Source organism: Notamacropus eugenii, chromosome 5 (assembly GCF_028372415.1).
Source record: "Notamacropus eugenii isolate mMacEug1 chromosome 5, mMacEug1.pri_v2, whole genome shotgun sequence".
Classification (NCBI taxonomy): Eukaryota; Metazoa; Chordata; class Mammalia; order Diprotodontia; family Macropodidae; genus Notamacropus; species Notamacropus eugenii.
In genome coordinates, this window is record NC_092876.1 from 309,470,265 (window position 1) to 309,484,318 (window position 14,054).

Genomic DNA, 14,054 nt, shown 5'->3' on the forward strand with positions numbered 1-14,054 from the left:
CCCATCCTTTCTATTTCATGCTGTCACCAAGACACCAGCCTTACAATCAATTAGCCAAACATTCAGCAAGGAAAAAAAAAAACCCAAGCGCCTTTCTGGTTATCCATCATCAGATGGTCCATTTAACACTAAAAGAAAATTACTTTCCCTTTTTGCTGCTTGCAGTAGCTCATGGATCTTCCATCCAGTCCCACTGAGAAGTATAGCCAGAGAACACAGAAGAAAGGGACAGAAAAATTGAAAGGGGTACTGAGGAAAGGAACTATTCCTGCTTCAGAGCAAACAATTCATTTATTATTCTTCATCAAAAACTACATTATAAAATATTAAAACTGAAAAGGTGCTAAGAGAGTATCCAGTCCAACCTACTCACTTTGTAGATGAGGAAACTGAGACCCAGAGAGATGGTGTTCACCCAAATGGTTAGTAGGAGAACTAGGATTAGAAACAGGTCTCCCAACTCTCAATCCAGTGTGGTGAGAAGGTCTCTGTATTCTAAATCAGGAGCCCTGGGTTCCAGTTCCAATAGGGACACCCACAAGCTCTGTGACTGGGCAATTTGATTCAAGTTCCTGATATCTGCCCAACCCCCCTTGTAGACCTTTGGGAGGAAAGTGCAAAGTACTACAGAAGCATGAGTTGTGCATTGTAATTATTATACTTCATGTCACTTTCATCAGGTAATTTTCATAGAACCTTGACTAGAAATAAACTACTTCTCTATGGGACAGACCATGTAGTGGTGCCATATTGTTTTTGTTTTGTTTCTGTAAACTAACACAAATAGTAGGGTTAATTAATCAAATCAGCTTTCCTTTTTATACACACATCAAAAAATATTTCCTGCCGTGGGAAAGGAAATGAGCAGTCATTTGATCATTTCACATTCAGGGTATTGGTGAATTCCCATCTGAAAAGGGGAATTTTGAAGTTTTAAATGAACCTTTTGAAGGTTTTTATGTCAAGCCAGCATTTTATTAAATGGAAATATTAATAAGATCAGAGTTTCTAGCAATTTGGAAGAACCAGGTACCTAGCTCTCTGCCCAACACAAGCTTAGAGGTTTGCCCATCAAAGAAAGCTTGCAAATTATTCTTGTACTTACTGTAAACTATTCCTTTGTAAGAATAAGAAAGGCCATTAATATGGGTATCTTTAAAGTTTTCAATATCAACTTATTGAAAAGGTGTGGTAGTATAGAAAACTTACTGACTTTAAAGTCAAAGGACCTGGGTTCAGATTCTGCCTCTAAAGCATTATCTTTGTAACCTAGGGCAAATCACAAAACCTCCAAGGCATCCATTTCCTCATCTGCAAAAGAGAGGATTTGACTGGCTGGCCTCTGAAGTCCTTCCAGCTCTAGAAATATGATTATCATTCATTATGATTCTCCCTTATCTTTCATAGAGACTCCATGGAAATTGTGGACCATAATTGTCATTAAATAAACTCACTATATATTCTAAATCTCATTTTAGTTTATTTCATTAGACATCAGAGTTTCACATAACAAAGGATTATAGATTATAGAGAATATAGATTTTTGAGTCAGAAAAGACCTCAGGGTCAACCAGTCCAAACTCATCATTTTATAGATAAGGAAACTGAAGTCCAGAAAAACAGAAACATTACCTGGGTGATGATTCAAAACCAGATTCAGGTTTGGAACCCAGGTCCTCTGACTCCAAATTCAGTATTTTTTCCACCATACTGCTGCTGCTCTATATGAAGCTATCTTAATAAGGTAAAAGTTGTTACAGGATAGCATAGTAGGATATTGCATCATACAATGGCAAATCAAGTGGTATATTAAAAAAAATCAGCAGGGAAAGAAATCTACTTGATTCAGTGAAAAAAAAATTAGTCAATTGATGCTTTGTCTTCCTGTAGACAAAATAATTTGATCAGTTTTCCATCTGATTATATTTGGATCATATAAGTACAGCCTTTTGTGTGTTGAAACGTTGAACCCAGTCCTTCAGCTTGTTGACTGAAGACTGAAGTTGTCTAAAAGCACTTTGGAGCCTCAGATTAAAGCAGAGCTGTAGAATGGAAAGGGACATCAGTGGTCATTGTGAAACCCTGTCATTTGAAAATTAGATCCAGAGGAGGTTAACTGATTGATCCATGATCATACAGGTAGTGAATAACAGATCTGGGATTTGAACTCAAAATTTAACCCTCTTTCCATTTCACCAGGATATAAAACATGGGTGATAAGCCATCTCCCAAGCAGCACCAGGTCTGTTGGATGTACATGCCCACTGTTCCTCTGCAGCAAGTTTACAAAGTAAAGAGAGAACTTGGCCCTCCCCTTTGGGAGCAACAATGGAAAGTTCCTACAAAGTTCCAGAGAGTATGTGACTGGAGCTTACAGAAAGAGCTGGAGCAGGAAAAGCCGGCTGATTAGGTTCTCTTCATTCCAGGTACTGTAAAATGTTTTATGAGCCATTCCACATAATTATGCTGTACAAATTCATCTGAAAACTACCACAGGGCTTTGGACTTCATGACTAATTCTCAAGGTCCGAATGTAAAGAAGAAAAAAAATGCACACAGACACACAAACCCTCAACACAGACTTCCAACCAGTGTTTGCTTTCAATGGTGGCTGCCTTCCAGCTTTCCAAACTCTTAAACCTGATTGCATTTCATTAAAGGTTTGCTGGTCTTTATGTAGCATCAAATGGAGAACTGATAAATCACAGAGCTGAATCACAAACCACCAGGCAAAAGTGAGTTTCATGTATGTCTATTACAAGAAGGAAAATATTAAATGCCATCTTCTGTGAAAAAGTAGTCTTTCTAAATCACTTAATCCAAACTGCAAGTGTTTCCTGATCCAAGTGCAGTCAACAGACAATGTACTGCTTGTAGGCCTTGAGAGAGAAGGAGGATGATAACCTCTGGCCTATGAGGTCTGTCTGATGTAGGTGCCCTCTGATGGCAGCTTGCCCTTGAACGCTTTCCTTTTATTCTCATAACTCTCCACCTTGGCTTCCAGTCATTTTTACTTTCTATCCTTATGCTGATAAAGGCATCTCCTATCTTCTTTCAGGATTCAACTTGTTTATGGATAGAAGGTACCAAGCTATCACATACATCATTTTGTGGTTTCATCTCAAAGCTGCTGCCCAAATGTCTCAATGGTCGCCTTGCATCTTGCCAGGTCTTTTCTCCTGAACAAGAGTATAGTTCCTTCCCTGGCTCCAACTGAGTGAGGTAACCTGTTCTGGTGTCAATCTCCTTCAGAATAGCAATAATTAAAAAAAGCTAGCATTTATACAATGCTCTGAGGTTTGCGAAGTGCCTTGAGACACGTTCTCTTGCATGACCCTCACAACAAGGTAGGTGCTATTATTATCTCTATTTTAGGGATGAGGAAACTGAGACTGAGACACACAACTAAGAGGGTGAGGCAAGATTTAAACTCAGGTCTTCTCAACTCCAGGTCTAATGCTTTATATACTGTTCCTCTAGCTACTCATCGGGAAACCTGGGCTTGCCATTTACGCAGCCTGAGCCACTTCAGTTTTTTACTTAAAGCCCTGTTTTAGTGGATGTCCAAAGATCATCAAACTTCCCAGGTGTCCACATAAGAAGTTACTGGATCCACAAGTAGCGTCTATTTCTAAAAACTGGAGTTTGGGGGATTAGGAGAGGTTGAATTTGGTAAAATTCATTATTTTTTAAATGCATACCATTCCAAATAGCCATTTTTCAAAAGAATTGGTTGTTTAGTGGAATTCAAATCTTTATATTTTGTGAGTGTGTGTGTGTGTGTGTGTTTGTGTGTAAATAGTCACAAAATGATCCACCCCTAAAATGCTTTGTTAACTCTTTGTGGAGAACATTTCTACATAGATGTTCTCTTCAACAATGCAGGTCTTGGCACATCCTTTTTTGCCCATATTATACAACTCTTGACCATGTCTGTCCATAAGTTTACCTCAGGGAATCCATCCAATATGATTGCAGCCTCCCTAAGGTTTTCTTGATATTTCAAGGATTTCAGTGGAGCATGTGTCTATTCACTGATTTTGTGACCAACTCATCTTCTTTTTCTGTCATACATTTCTTTAATGATATCATTTCTATACATATCCTATGCAATACCTTGTTTGCCGTGAGTTGCATCTTGCTCACACTCACCAGCAGAGGTATTATTGGATCCAGCTATACCTGGCAATCCAGGTCTAATTGTTACATTTTTAATGTACATGTTTATACCTCACAAGTCAGCAAACTACAAATCAGGGCTTGATTTCTTTTTTTATTGATTGTCTAGATTTGAAAGCATGATAAAAAAGATGCAGATTAAACTTTAAAGTATGTCTTGAATACATTTTTTGAGAACCAGTTAAGCATTTACCAATATACCCCTGCCTCACCTAAATCCAATTCACACATCCGTCAAGACATCTCTGTGAGGTCATTGATCCCTTTCAAAAATGAATGACCACCTCCATCAACAAAATAACAGCAAGCACAGTCCTGAAAGCCTCTCCATTGCTGTATGGATGATCTTCACCTTCAGTTCTTCAGATACTACAGAGTGGCATAACTCCTAACAGCAGACAAAGTACGCCTTTTAGGCTAACAAAGCCTAAAATCTATGATGTATGTAATGTTTCATTATCTTTGAAGATGTAACACTATTTTCCCTAATTAAAGACTTAAACTCCTAATCAGGTTCAACCATATGCATAGTCAAGCTCCAAATATACACACACATACACATACACAAATATATATATACATATATAGTATGTGTACGTATACATATGCATACTGATACATAGATGTAAATACTACATGTATATATAAAATACACACACATATATGTGCAGATATAGCTTTGAATTTTGACTATACATAGGGTTGAACCTTATTAGTTTAGGAATATAATTTTATATGTGTGTATAAATATAATACATGTATGTATATATGTAAATGCATACACATATTACATACATACTGTCTATATATATGTACACACCTTTGTGTGTACACACACACAAGTAACGTGAATGGAGTGGAAATAAAGGACCTACCTGCACAAAAATATCAGCAATGTTATAGTAGGAAAAGACCTGGATTTGGAGTCAGAGGCCTGGATTCAAATCCTAGATCTGACCCTTAATATCTATGTGACTGGGGACAAGTCATTTGGCCTTTCTGGATCTCAGTTTCCCTGTCTATAAAATGAAAATGTTGTACTAAATTACTCCTATTGTACCTTCTAGGTCCAAATCTGTGATCCTATGACCTTCAGATCCTATGAGGGGATTTGACTCGATCTCTACAGTCCCTTCCATCTCAGTCTTTTCCTGTGACCCCCACTCCTCTTATTGCATGCCATGATCCTATCATAACATACCACCTGCAGACTTATTGTCATCGTGTCAGTTAGTCCTGTCTGAGTCTTGATGACCCCATTTGGGGTTTCCTGGGCAAAGGCACTGGAGTGGTTTGCAATTTCCTTCTCCAAACCATTTTACAGATGAAGAAATGGAGGCAAACAGAGTTAAATGACTTGCCCAGGGTCATACAACTTTGCCTTGTGTCAATTTGAACTCAGGTCCTCCTGACTCCAAGTCCAGCACTCTATCCACCGTGCCACCTAGCCGCCCTACCAGTAATCTCATACTATTGATCTCTGCCATAGCTTGAGATTCCCAACATTAGTCATAAATAGGTTACTTTTTTTTTAAAGCAGGGACATTATCTCCAGAAAATCATAGCTAAAATGGGCATGTTAACTTTTGGAAAGAGCATTCATTGTTTGGGTGGTTTTTGGCAAATATTCAACATGTCAAAACAAAATGTGTCAATAAATGTTTTTAAAGAAAAAAATATAATCTGCATGCTATCTTGACATTGTGTTCTAGAACTCCTCTATCAACAACAATTTGTTGTGAGTTTAGTTAGCTGACTGTGAGTCATCGGGGATCAAACATAGAAAGGGAAGTTTCATTTGGAGAAAACATAACAATAACAGGTCCCAACAAGTCAGCAAGGGACCAACATGAGAACAGAAAGATGAGAAGGGGTAGATAGGCTCAAGGCAACAGAGGGACCTGGAGGGGCAGGAGAGTGACCTGAAAAAATAAGCTGAAATGAAATGGGTCTGAAGGACAGGTAGAAGATAAAATTTGCCTACTTCACAATTTTACCCGAGGCCCACCCTGCTCGTACACTCAGGGTGTCAGTCCAAGTTTCTGCAGTGAAGGACAGCAAGTTGCCTCCCTCATTCACTCCAGGTGCCTCTCCCTGGCAGCCACACATGCTCCTCCTTCCATCCATTCAAAGCCGAGGCCCCTATCCATCATCCCAATTTGCTGATAGCTCTGACAGCAGGTGTTGTGCTAACCTTTCTCCCTCCTAACCAGAATCCATCACCAGCAAAACATGCTTACCTGCAATGAAGAAAGTGTAGTTAGCATGACTGTCTTTTCCCTTCAGGTATAAAAAGAAAAATGCCTTTTCACCCAGTTCACTTAGAGAAAGAGTTCTGAAGTGCCTTTCAGATGTACATTCTATGGTTCTGAGACTCTGCATTGTCTGCCATGAGTTCTCAGGGAGACAGATCGACTGTTTAGCCTTCGCTTAGATTATTACTGTTCATCTGAGTACTCTCAAGCAGTTTAGTAATACAGATGAAATGCAGCAGAACCCCTGTGACCATATGAGTAGGATTATGGTTTTCATAGTAACTGGGTCTATATTTGCAGAAGGATTTGGAGGAAGGAGGACAAGTGAATTTAGTCATATGATTGTTTACATGGAGCCGCTGAATTTAAGCATTTGTTTCTAAAATGACTAGTTTTGTTTGTTCTTTTAAAACTAAATTGAGATATGTTTCTTTCAATAATTGTATGTATGGGTGTTTGGGAAGGGGAGGAGGGCTCATAGAATATTAGAACAGGAAGATACTTAGAGATGATCTCATTCAAACCTCTGTTACATTAATTTTTTTTTTTTGAGGCAATCAGATAAATGACTTGCCCAGGGTAAGAATCAGAGGCCAAATTTAAACTCAGGTCCCTCTGACTTGAGAGCCAGCGGTCTATCCACTGGGCCACCTACCTGCCCCCAAACCTCTGTTTTAAAGATAAGGAAACTGAGGTCTACAGAGGATAACTGATTTGCCCAAAATAGTTTCCACATTTTTAAGATGAAGTGGTTCCCCCAATCTCTTGGAACTATTACAGCCTTTATCTAAACACAACTAGTGAGTGGTAGGACCAGGATGAGAATCAAGTCTGTAGATGTCCAATTCAAAGACCTTTCTACAACACTTACTAAAATATTTTTTCTGGAGTGGGGGAGGGGAAGAAGTTTTAAAGAAACCATCAATTCCTCTAATGTGGAGACTTCTGGGTATGGAAACTCCCTTCACTGACGCAGGTTGGCAACCCTTCTGCAAATTATAGTACTGGGCAGTTCCCTGGAGTATTTAGAAGTTAAACAACTTGCCCAGAGTCACACAAGTTGTGTCAGACAGAGGCCTGGAATTGAGGTCTTTCTGATTTCCACGCCAGCACCCTATCGTTGTACCACACAAAGCCTCAAATCAAGAGAAAAATTGGCACATTTTTTTTCTAGTGAATCCTAAAATTCAGAAATCCAATGACTAAAGCTCCAGGTAGAAAATCTCTCTAGAGGGTCCCTACAAATGTGAACTGTACAATTTAATCCCCGATAAGCCTCATAAGTAGCCCTTAATACGCCCTGGGGCACTTTTATCCTGACTCCCACTCTCAAAGGTGAACCAGGTTCTCATTGGCAAGAAATTTTCCCCTCAGGGTTCCAGGGATGATATTGAGAGCTTGGGGGGTATCTTTTGCTAACTCCACTGCTTCAAGCACTCATTTCAGTGTGCTTTTCTAATGTTATCCAATTCTAGCTACAGTTACTATCTCCCTTATATCATAGTTATTATCAACCCAGTATCATTTAACCAATTAATGTCAAGTAAGTTTTCTGAAGGGATTTAGCAAGAGAAGTATAAAACACCCTACCTAAGAAGGGGGCACAATCTCCCCTAAACCACTTCCATCTTGGAGGAGAGAGCTCAGACTTAAAAGTTGTTACAAACATTCACCCCTCTAAGTTCACTTCCAAATTTGGGGTAGTCAAGGGGCTAGAACAGCTCTAGAAAATGGCATCTTGGTTTCTGGATCTGAGTCCACAAGATTGTTCCTGAGGGCCAGGACCCTGCTAAGTCAGGCCATTCCTCAGGCCTTGCTGGCCTTTTCCCTGGACCTAGATTCTCCAGCCTATCAATTCTCCCTCATAGTTCAGGCCCTTCTGTCTTTAATACTCCACCAAAGAGCAGGAAAAAAAATGCAAAGAAGTGAAGAACAGAGGCACAGATTCTTAGCTACATATGGGCCTGGATGAAAGGCTTAAGGACGTAGGCCTTTGTCTCCACCCAGAAGTTTATAGCATGTCTTCCATCTGTAAGAAGAGAAGGAACAATGAGCTCAGTTCTTGTGAGCATGATCTGTTAATGCGATCTCCACATGGACTTGAACATGAACATGTATTGTTTCTGGCCTTCATACCATGTGAAGAAGAGGAGCCTTGGGATTAGCTGCTGAGACTAACTAGCCCTGACATGTCCTCTTTCCTCTGGCAGTGTTCCATGGAAGAGGGTGGAACTCTAATTGTTAGGAAGTTAAGTCTAACAATGAACCAAAATCTTCTGCCCATCTTGTAGAGAAACAGAATTTCTACTTCCCCTGGACATGATAGCTGCAGTGATAACACTCCTGAATTCTCTTTTCTCTAGGATAAATAACCTTAATTCTCTTAAATTTGCTTCATATGGCATGGTCTCTAGGCCCTTCACAATATTGGCTGATTGTCTCCAGGTGCACTTTAGTTTGTTACTTATTTAGCTTAGTAAAGTTTGAATCACAGGAGTAGACATTGTGTTTCAGGTGTTGTGTCCTCCAGATCACACCCTCTAATCAGAGGTGTCCCTCAAGGCTCTGTCTCCTCTCCAGTCACCAGGTGACTATTTTCACCTGGTGATCTCATCAGCTCTTATAGATTCAATTCTAGTTTCAAACTCTATGCTGAAAATTCTCAGATCTACCTTTCCTGCCCCAATCTCACTTTTCCAATTGCCTTTCAAACATCTCAAACTGGATGTCCAGTAGACATCTTAAACTCAGCAAGTCCAAAACAAAACTCATTATCTTTCCCTGTACATCTTCCCCATTACAGTACCTACCTTCCCTATTACAGTAAAGGCCAACACCATCCTCCCAGTCCCTCAGGTTCACAACCCAGGGATCATCCTAGACTCCTCACTATCGCTCACCCCTCTTATTTAAGCTGTTGCCAAGGCCTGTTGATTTTACACCCCGCTTCTCTCCTCTGACACTGCTATTTCCAGTTCAGGCTCTCATCACCTCACACCTGGACTACTGTATTAGCCTTCCAGGGGGTCTGACTGCCTCAAAGTCTCTTCTCACTCCAATCCATCCCTCCTCCCATCTAGCCACTAAAATGATTTTCCTAAAATGAAGGTCTAATCATATCACCCCACCTATTCAATAAACTTCCTATTGCCTCCAGGAGCAAATATAAAATGTCTGGCAGCCAAAGCTCTTCATAATCTAGTCCCTTTCTACCTTTCCAATCTTCTTGTACCTTCCTCCCAGACATGTATTATTTTTTGTAATTTAATTTAATTTTGTTACATTTCAAATTTTCAACTATCTCCCTCCCTGCCCAAGATGACAAGAAAAACAGAAAAAATGTTTTTAATTTTTAATTTTTAACATTCTTTTTTTAAATTCTGAGCTCCAAATTTTCTCCCTCCTTCCATCCCCTCCCATACCCATTGAGAAGACAAAATCAGTTATCCATTTGAAGTCATGCAAAACATATTTCCATATTAGCCACGTTGCAAAAAAAATAAAAAGCAAGAAATATACAGAAAGTTAAAAAAGTATGCTTCACTCTGCACTCAGAGTTTATTAGTTCTCTCTCTGGTGAGGGATAGCATTTTTCTTTTTTTTAAAATAGTTTTTCATTTTTTTCCAGTTATATGTAAAGACAATTTTTAACATTCATTTTTACAAAATTTTGAGTTCCAAATTTTTCTCTTTCCCTCCCTCCTTCCTCTTCCCTCTTCCTAAAACAGTAAGCAATTTGATATAGGTTATATATGTACAATCATGTAAAACATATTTCCATATTAGTCATGTTGTAAAAAAAAAAAAAAGAAATAGACCTGGATAGCACTTTTATCATGGATCCTTTAGAATTATCTTGGATCATTAATCAGAATAGTTTTCATAGTTGATCATCATTAAAATAATGCTGTAATGTGTACATTGTCCCCTAATTTGCTTATATCATTCTTTGTGTCTAAATAATTTACCCATTTTGACCTTTACTTTGGTATATAGTGTGAGATGTTGGTCTATGCCTAGTTTCTGCCCAACTACCTTGCAGTTTACCTAGTAACTTTTACCAGATGGTGAGTTCTTGCCCTCAAAGCTTGGATCTTTGAATTTATCAAACACTAGGTTACTACTGTCCTTTACTACTGTGTATTATATACCTAATCTGTTCCACCGATCCACCACTCTTTTTCTTAGGCCCAGTACCAGAGTGTTTTGATGATTACCCCTTTGAAACCAGACATGTATTCAGTCCAGCGACAGTGGCCTCCTGCCTGTTCTATAAACCACATACTCCATCTCTCAGGTATTTTCTTTTCTTCTCTTCTTAAAAAAAATTAATTTTCAGTTTTTAACATTCACTTCTATAAGAGTTTGAGTTTTGAATTTTCTCCCCTATCTTTTGCTTTCCCCTCCCCTAGACAATATACAATCTAATATAGGTTTTCCTTATACATTCATATTAAATATATTTTCACATTGGTCATGATGTAAAGAAGAGTTCGAACTAATGGGAGGAACCACAAGAAAGAAGAAACAAAACAACAAAAGAGAGGGAGAGCATAGTTTGCTTTCACCTTCATTCAGACTTCAAAGTTCTTTCTCTGGATGTGTATAGCATTTTCCATTTAGATAAACAGAAGACAGTGTTGGTGATGAGAAGGTCATGTGATGCACAAGTCTTCAGCAGAAAATGACCATTGCTGTTGCTGTTTCTAACTCCATTCCTCCCTAGGACTCCCTGCCAAGTCTGGTAGTCTGAGCCTACTCTAGCGTTAAAGTCACCCAGAATTATAAGTTTGTCCTCTTTTGGCCCATTGACGATAAGGGTCTCTAGGTTTTCATAAAATTTTTCTTTGACTTCATCAGGGTTTGTCATGGTGGCAGCATAGGCACTGATGATGGTGGCATGGAGTTTCCCCGTGAGTGGCAATCACATTGTCATGAGCCTGTCATTCACTTCTTTTGGCAGGCATGCCAGCTTGTTGATTACATTGGTTTTGATTGCAAAACCCACACCAGCTTCGCTCCCCTTCACTGCGCCCACTCCAGAAAAAGGTATATCCAGCTCCAACCTCAGTAAGCTGGCCTTCATTTGCCAACCTTGTTTCACTCAGGGCTCAGATGATTGTGCACTCAATGCAGCTTCTGAAGCTGAGATGCAACAAAGTATGGATCAACTCTCTGCTGCCTGTGCTAATTTTGGTCTAATAATTAACATCAAGAAAACACAGGTGCTCCATCAGCCACCAACACACCATCCACATGTGGAACCATCAGTTACAACAAATGGAGAAGTTTTGAATGCTGTGAATACGTTCACTTACTTTGGTAGTGTACTTTCCAGGGATGTACACATTGACAATGAGGATGACGCATGAATTGCCAGAGCTAGCTCAGTGTTTGGGAGGCTCTGAAGAAAGGTTTGAGAGAGAAGAGGTATTAGACTGATTACCAAACTGAAGGTCTACAGAGCCATTGTGCTGACTTCATTGTTGTATGCCTGTGAAACATGGACAGTCTACCAGCACCATGCCAGGAAACTGAATTGTTTCCATTTGAACTGTCTTAGGAAGATTCTGAGGATCACCTGGCAGGATAAAGTACCAGACACTGAGGTCCTTACTCAAATTAAACTGCCAAGCATTCAAACTCTGCTTCAGAGAGCGCAACTGTGATGGGCTAGCCACATTGTTTGAACGCAAAATGTACGCTTGCCAAAAAGACTATTTTATGGAGAACTCTCATGGGGCAGCAGATCATATGGTGGCCAGAAGAAATGATACAAGGACACTCTCAAGGTCTCTTTCAAGAATTTTGTATTTGACTGTGCAACATGGGAGACACTGGCACAGGACTGCTCAGCATGGCATGTCCACATAAGAAAAGGTGTTGTGCTCTTTGAGCAAAGCAGAATTGAGACAGCACAAAGTAAACGCAGGATGCACAAATTTGGGGTATCCACCCCAAATATTCAAAGGGACTATTTGTATCCAACCTGTGGTAGAGCATTCCAAGCTCATGTTGGTCTGATCAGCTATAGTCAGACACACTGAAATTTCACTTTACAACGGTGATTTCATTTTGGTACTCTTCGAAGACAAAGGACAACAACTAACCATAGCATTTTCCATTATGAGTCTTTTGGGGTTATCTTAGGTCCTTGCATTACTGAGAAGTTCTAAGTCTATCAAAGTCAGTCATTGAACAACATGACTGTTATTGTATATCATGTTCTCCTGGTTCTGCTCATTTCACCCTGCATCAGTTTGTATATGTCTTTCCAGGTTTTTCTGAAGTCCACCTCAGGCATTTTCTTTGGCTCTCCCCCTAGTCTGGAATGTTCTCTCTCCTCTGCTCTGACTACTGTCCTACCTGGGTTCGTATAAGTCCTAACTAAAATCCCATCTACAGGAAGCCTTCCCCAACCTCTCTGAATTCTAGTAACTTCCCTGTGTTAATTATGTCCTATTTATCCTGTATATAGCTTTCTTTGTCTATATTTGTTTGCATGTTGTCTCCCCCATTAAATTGTAAACTCACTGAGAGCAGTGAATGTCTTCTGTCCCTTTTTTGTAACCCCAGCACTTAGCACAACGACTGGAGCATAGTAAGTGTTTAATAAATAAATATTGATTGATTGGTCAATTGATTGACATTGATCTGGAAAATAAATTTCTATTCTTTATAAGATCTGTGATTTTATCAATTATGGTACCGGTTCTATCAACCCAGACAGCAGGGAGGGATAGCAAACATATTAGAATAAAGGATTAGGACCCCCAAAAGATCTAGACAAGCTAGAACAATCGAGACAAATCAAGAAGATGAGATTTAATAGGAAAGGGTGATTAAAGCTAGGGACCTCCCACTATCCTCCACCATCAAGTCTGAAGAAAACAAGGAGTCACAAGCAGAAAAACTTTAAAAATTATCTGTTGACTTTATTATTTACTTAAAAAGAAAAACAAGCTCTACATAATCAAAATTTACAATTTCATGAACAACCTTCTCCTTTTGTTCCACAATGTATTTGAAAATGCTCATTTTACTTGATGTTTTTAGAATAAAGTATAATAAAATAATTTAATAGGGATAATGTGAAAGTGGGTTCAAGTGTGATCTTGGGTTCAAAAAGGCAATTGCATAAGTATACAATGGGGCTGGTATGGTAAGATAACAGTTTATACAAAAAATAATAATCTAACCATTATTAATGACATACAACCGAATAAAACAATTTCTACAAAAGCTAATTTAAGCATCACCTTATCACCTTATTGATAGAGATATAGTACACTCTATACTCTGCCCTGATCAAACCTCATTTTAGGAGACACTATAGATCAGAAAAGATATTGATGGTAATCTGGAGCCAGATCAGAGAAGGATGACCAGAGGGATGAGAAAACTGGAAACCAGATAAGAGGCTAGATAGAAGGAATTGGGAAATATAACTGAAAAAGAGAAGAGTTAGTGTGGAGAATATGATAACTGTCTTTAAGCATTTTAAGGGCTTTCATGGGGAAACGGTGTCAGATTTTTATTCTGCTACATGCTGGAGGACAAGAACTAGGAACAATGAGGAAAAGTTGCCAAGAGGCAGACTTTAGGCGTATATTAGCAATA

General features: G+C 39.1%; 1 long non-coding RNA gene across 18 annotated transcripts in view; it reads left to right on the forward strand.

Moving 5' to 3' along the window:
• Window positions 1-13,116, forward strand: part of LOC140506301 (uncharacterized) — a 74,247-nt gene extending 61,131 nt beyond the window's left edge. For 17 of the 18 annotated variants that reach the window (XR_011967856.1, XR_011967869.1, XR_011967863.1 and 14 more), the window contains 4 exons: window positions 2,200-2,426; window positions 3,059-3,222; window positions 10,623-10,731; window positions 11,295-13,116. This is a non-coding gene — a long non-coding RNA (uncharacterized lncRNA). The remainder of the gene's footprint in view (window positions 1-2,199; window positions 2,427-3,058; window positions 3,223-10,622; window positions 10,732-11,294) is intronic. The other variant, XR_011967862.1, reaches the window with a different exon arrangement.
• The last annotated feature ends 938 nt before the right edge of the window (window positions 13,117-14,054 follow it).